Source organism: Ursus americanus, chromosome 19 (genome assembly GCF_024610735.1).
Source record: "Ursus americanus isolate L20-20 chromosome 19, mUrsAme1.1.p, whole genome shotgun sequence".
NCBI lineage: Eukaryota > Metazoa > Chordata > Mammalia > Carnivora > Ursidae > Ursus > Ursus americanus.
The window spans coordinates 23,310,288-23,316,462 of NC_142145.1; the positions used below are offsets into that span (position 1 = coordinate 23,310,288).

Below are 6,175 nucleotides of genomic sequence, written 5' to 3' on the forward strand. Positions count from 1 at the left end.
AGTGGTTTCCAGGTAAGGAGGCTGGGGGAAGAGGTTGACTACAATGGGGTGACACAAGGGAACTTTCTGGGAGGTGATGAGAGAGCTCTGTATCTTGATTGTGGTGGTTGTGTACCCACAGCTATGCATTTCTTAAAATTCATGGAACTGTACAGTGAAAGGAATGAATTTTATTGCATGTAAACTAAAACAAATGAGCTAAAAAATACATTTAGGTTTGATGTTGGGGTAGTGCTCCCATCTTTGTAAACAAAGGGCAGCAGTTTAAGAGACACAACAAGGATTTTCAGTGTTACTTTCAATGTGAGTACAGCTCATATACTGAGTAGGGAGGGCAGGTCAAGAGCTGGGAAAATGAAATGTGAGTTAGGGTCAAGTTGAGAAGGGTTTGTCTGCTGTCTCAGCAAGTGGTCAGTAAAGGAGAACCTGGGATATACTTGGGACCAAGATGTGGTCCTGTAAGGCCTGGATGCAGCAACCAGAGAGGTGCGGCTATCACTTTGTAGAGGAGGATGCTGACGTTTTCAGCCATAATTAAGTGAGAGTGAATGAACCTAAAGGATATAATCACAAGACAGACAAATGGCATGTTTTAAAAATTCAATTTATTAAGTAGAGGAAAACAGATTACAGGGGCCCTTTTTTCCTCTTTAAGAGGAAAAGATCAAGTTCCAACTGTCTTCCTAGCAAGAACCACCTACGTTGTTCCCACTGCCAGAGAGGGGGACAGATCTAAAGCCAGCTAGCAAGGAGTCTGCAGGATCTCAGAATGTACTCAGTGACTAGATCAAGTTTTTGGTAATACATATGCTGGTGGCTGATTTGCTCAGCAGTTGGGTAAAGCTTTTCATGTCTGCAATTCTCATTTGTGTTGTTTTATACAATTCATGCGAGTTTAAACTTGGCACTTCTTGTGTTGCTCACTCTGACAAATTATATAATTCTTAACATGTTCCAAACACCCTAAAAGGACAGGTCTGGCCCAAAGATCCTTCCTGATGGGTTGAGGCAGCTGCTTTTACGGTGCTGAGAGTAAGATCAGTACCTTGTTGAGGAAGAGTTACAAGGTCAGTCGGCCCTATGTGAAGTCGACAACACACAGATCATTTTTGATTCCCCAGAAACTTAACGCCTAATAGCCTGCTATTGGCCAGAATCCTTATGGAGAACATAAACAGTTGGTTAACATATATTTTGTATGTTATATGTTTTATATATGGTATTCTTACAACAAAGGAAGCTAGAGAAAACAAAATGTTCTTAAGAAAATCATAAGGAAGAGAAAATACATTGACAGTTCTATACTGTATTTATTTTGAAAAAAAATCTGCTTTCAGCTCAGGTCATGATCTCAGGGTCCTGGGATTGAGTCCTGCATCGGGCTCCCTGCTCAGCGGGGAGCCTGATTCTCCCTCTCCCCTGCTGCTCCTCCTGCTTGTTCTCTCTCTCTCTGTGAAATAAATAAATCTCTAAAAAAATAAAAAATCATGTTTAAGTGGACTGGTGCAGTTCAAATTCCTGTTGTTCAGGCTTGACTTGTAATCTTGAAATACAACAGCAGTAAGAGGCTTGGTGACGGCCACCCTGGAGGCAGGCAGGACAGGCGTAACCTGCATGAAGCCGAAGAACAGCGGGGAGCCTGCCAAAGCTCTTGTCCTCACTTGTTAAGACCTTGGAGACTCGCAATCCACTGGTGGCCCAAAAGACACCCCCAAGGATCTGGAGAGAGCAATAGAAAATAACGTCTTCCAGGTGGGGGCCCTCATGCACTCTCAGGAGGACCCAGCCAGTGCAGCCTCTCCCGTGGGTACCCAGCAGCATATCCCGCCCGACCTCTGTGCTTTGGCTCAGGAGATCCGGCTGGAAGGCCACTGCAGGGTGGTCTCTAGCCACTGATCCTGGGGATTCCCTCCAGTGGCCTGGAGTCTGATGTTGCACGGGGAACCCAGAAGCCACACTTCCAGCTGTTGACCTGGTCCACAAGTAGGGAGACCCAGAGGCCACCTTCAACGGCTCCTGCAAGACATCTGACCCAGAAGTAGTCCTCTGCAATTTCCCAGAGTTGACCCACGAGCAGCTGACTGTATCTGAGGATGGATCAAGTGTTGGGCACCAGAAGGAACAGAAGGACGACTATGTGTACGACATTTACTACGTGGAGATGGCCTCTCCAGGATGGCTGGAGGACTTCCTCTGTGCAGCCCTCAGCCAGGAGTGGAAGCTGGTGAGTGATGGCTAGCAAGCAGAGGACATTTATGAAGATGAAAATGATGAGAACAAGTGAGAATAACTGGCACAATGAGGGCCCAAAGGAGGCGAATAATGCCGGAAATGAAGAAGATTCCAGAGCTCGGATGACTAGGACAGCCTCAGGGAAAAGGAAGGAAGCAATGGCAGACCAGAGATGTGGAGCAAATCCCCTTTAGGGGTGCAGAAGCAGTTCGGCTATGACAACCCGTCTGACCTGGATTCAGACTGATGATCCTTGGATATCTCTGAGGTTCTGTCACTGGTCCTTGAGGGCTCTGTGACTGCAGCGTCAGCTGCCCTGGTAACATTTTCTGGGGCTTCCTAGCTTAACACATGGAAGGAAGATGTATGTCCACTATCACCATCCTACAGTGAAAACTTTGCTGAAGAAGTATGTCTTTTCCAGTAACAGTAGGGTTCCTCTGCCTCCATCAAAGTGATTCCATACTTTATTTTTTTTTAAGATTTTATTTATTTATTTGACAGAGATAGAGACAGCCAGCGAGAGAGGGAACACAAGCAGGAGTAGTGGGAGAGGAAAAAGCAGGCTTATAGCAGAGGAGCCCGAAGTAGGGCTCGATCCCATGACGCCCGGACCACGCCCTGAGCTGAAGGCAGACGCTTAACCGCTGTGCCACCCAGGCGCCCCTATTCTTTTTTTTTTAAGCCGTGAAAATGAAGCTTGTTGGCCCAGGCATTTTCCCATTCTTCCCCTGTGCTGAAGCCAGTAAGTGGGGTAAGAAGCCAGGAGAGGCTCCTGTTTCCTCAACACTAAGATTTCCCATACCACTAGGGCACCTGCCTTCAGTAAAAGCCTGTTTCTTTTAAGAGAGGGAACCTAGAAGGGCTATACCGGGTCCCTTAGAGCAGCACAGGCTGGATAGTAATAGCCACTAGGGAAGGAAATAGAATCTGCCTGAGCTCTGAGAGGTTCCAGTCAACAGCTGTCCCTGCCTCCCTGCTTCCCGACTTTGATACTACTTGTAAATATTGCTGCTTCCTTCGCCCGTGGTGCCAGGAAACAGGGAATGTATGAATGTGATACTCTGTGTTTAGTAAAAGCTAACTTTAAATATGAAAAAGAAACACCAGAGCAGTAGGAAAAAAATCAGTGACTTCCGTCTTCTCGCATTTTTGTTTAAAGGAAAATGTTTATTGAACTGAAAACATAAGCTTCACGTGTGTCACACTTTTTTGTAGTATTACAAAGATTTCTCAAAATCTTTTCTATAATGAGCAAATATAAGCACATGTATTGTAAATTCATATAGGATTATGCCAAATAGTAGGTTTAAGAAAAGACAATACATTTTATAGTTACATTTGTGTTTCGAAATGCACACAAAAGCACTGTCCATGTTAAGATAAAACACTGAAAACGATTTCAAAGAAATTACACAAGGATGGTCTTTTTTTTGTTCTTTGTTTTCTTTTCACAGAATTCCCCGCTATGCTTGAGAGCAAAAGAATATTAGGACAATTACAGTTGTTAAAACAACACAAAACAAAGACATAACATGGCGGCCTGCCATAAACATTCTGAAAACTGCAAACGTTTGTTTTATTTTCCTCTGTTCGTGTATGTCCTGCCAAAGTGAGCCCTTGTTTTATCTTCCGAAATCATCAGAAGAAAGAGTAAGTCAGGAGACACAGCAGGAAAACAGAGCTATACCACAGCTCTAGAAAAAAACAAATTGGCAAGTGGTGGTAATAATTTGATTTCAGTTGTGGTGTGGAAGGCGATGCCTGGGAAAGAACAGCAGCACACACGGCCTCCAGCTGGTCTCCCTCTGTGTGAAGGGATTCCCCTTCCTGTCCTAGTACTCAAGGCCCACAAGATGGTAGGGAGTCATATCCCAGAGGAAACAGCCTCAGATTCCCTGCCCCCAAGAAGCCAGGTGACACTGATCCCCGAAGGGCTGCAGATCACTGTGTCACGTTCCCCTGAGGCCCATGATAGGCTTCCTGGCTTCCAAACGGTCCACCCTGTTCCCATCCAGAGATCTTGGGCCACCTGTCCCCAGACTTGGGCTGGCTGGGCCAGGTCTCTGTGATCTTCTCACCACATAGGGGCAGAGGGCTGAGTCCTTGAGGGGGTTAAAAGTGGCTTGGCCATGGGCTCCCATCTTATGCCACCGTCCTATGACATTGTTCAATGAACATTTGTTAAGCGGGATGCAGGGTGCTGGATGGTGAGCCCCATGCTCCCTTCCCCCGTTTCAACAATAGACCTCAAGGGAAATTGAAATAGAGAAATTTTATTACTCACAGGTTCCTGAGGGAAGTACCCTGCATTCCTCTGTGGGTGGGGAGATCAAGGCAGAGTGCAGATAGGGATTCAGGACCCGGGGCACATGCCTTTAATTAGGGTCCCTGGATGGAGTGCTTTGGGGTTCCCAAGTGGAACTGATCAATTCAAACCAAAGAGTGGGATTTGGGTGGTCCCACCAGGTCTTATCTAAGTAGTACATAAGGCGCATAGGCTTGGGGAGACAGATGAGATTGCCGATCACAAGGGCTGTTGGGGAGGTCGTATCAGGAGTCTGCATTTGCATGTGTCGGTGGCTGCTATCTAGGGCATGGGCTTGTATGAGGAGCTAGTGTCCATTTGAGGCCCCTGGGAGCCACTTAGCCAAACAAAATGGATGCGGGGATGGCAACACAGGAGTAGCTTAGCTAAACTCTCCATATGTTGACATGGATTTCCTAGTGAGGGTGAAAACCGGCCAATAGCCTGCTGCAGACCACGGCCCAGGAAGGTGAGCAGCGTTGGCAGGAGTCTCTGTGTGATGGTGCCAGCCTCGGGGCCAGCCTGGGTTTCCTGTTGCTGAGCCGAGGCCCCTCCTGCTCTCATGTACCCAACCACCCGGGGATCCAGGATTTTTATTATGGAAACCTAACCTCGCAGAGGCAGGTTCAGAGGTTGGAAAAACCCACTCAGCGATTGGACAGGCCCCACGCAGGACTTGATTTCGGGTGGGCTCCTTTGCAGGATGGGAGCTCTTGGAGTGCCTAGGGATTCCGTTTGGGGCCCCTCCCGCCGATGCCACAGTGGAAGCACCCACTGGTGGCGGAGGGGACCAGGCAAGGGGCAGGGCTGCGGCTGCTGTGCGACTGGTAGAGAGGGGTGTGCACCGTGGCCGCCCCCATCACCTCCACTTTCTCCCGCCTGCTCTGAGAGGGCACTCTTGCCCGCTCACCCCCCCCCCCCCGTTTTCAGCCGGTACCATAAATAGCAAAATAACAATACTCTTCCCAAACTGCAAAAAAAAAAAAAAAAAAAAAAAAAAAGCCTGAACACTGTGCTGTTGGAACCAGATGAGAGCTAACCACACCTTTATACCTATTATAAGATACAATTCGCTGTATAAATTGGAGTTGTATTTAGACCTTCAGCCTTTTCAAAGGAAAGATGTACTAGGAATTAGTTTGCCTTCAGGGAAGAAGGGTATAATATCCAGCAAGCCCAGCCTGGGTGCAGGAGAGAATCCTGCAGAGATTACAGCTTCTCAGAGCAAGAGGAAAGAGCTCATTTCGGGGTCCTTGGTTCCCTTGGTGACACTGCCCACTCTGGCAGGAGCAAACACACCCCCCTCAGGGAGTGGGTAGGTCAGGGCAACCCAAATGCCACACCTTAAAGCAGTCCTCACTGGTCGCTGTGATTTGTGGGTTCCTCCCTATACGGCGCAGCTGCCGTACCCATGGAAGGTCCTGGAAACCTAAAGACAACTGTCTGGTTTCATGGGGCAGGATGAGGTTGAAAGGCCTCACACCCCCTACATGACTGTGGTGGCAACGGTGGCAATTGAGGTGTTGGAGGGGAGGGGACCTGGAGGTGGTAGGAGGAAGGGAGGAAAAGGTGTTAATATCCTATACCGAGACCTTAGAAACTTGTCCAGCTGCCCCCAGTTCCTAAGCCCAGCCT

The 6,175-nt window shown here is 47.8% G+C and overlaps 1 pseudogene; it reads left to right on the forward strand.

Moving 5' to 3' along the window:
* Positions 1 to 448: 448 nt before the first annotated feature.
* Positions 449 to 2,479, forward strand: LOC148108474 (putative RNA polymerase II nuclear localization protein SLC7A6OS pseudogene; annotated as a pseudogene).
* The last annotated feature ends 3,696 nt before the right edge of the window (positions 2,480 to 6,175 follow it).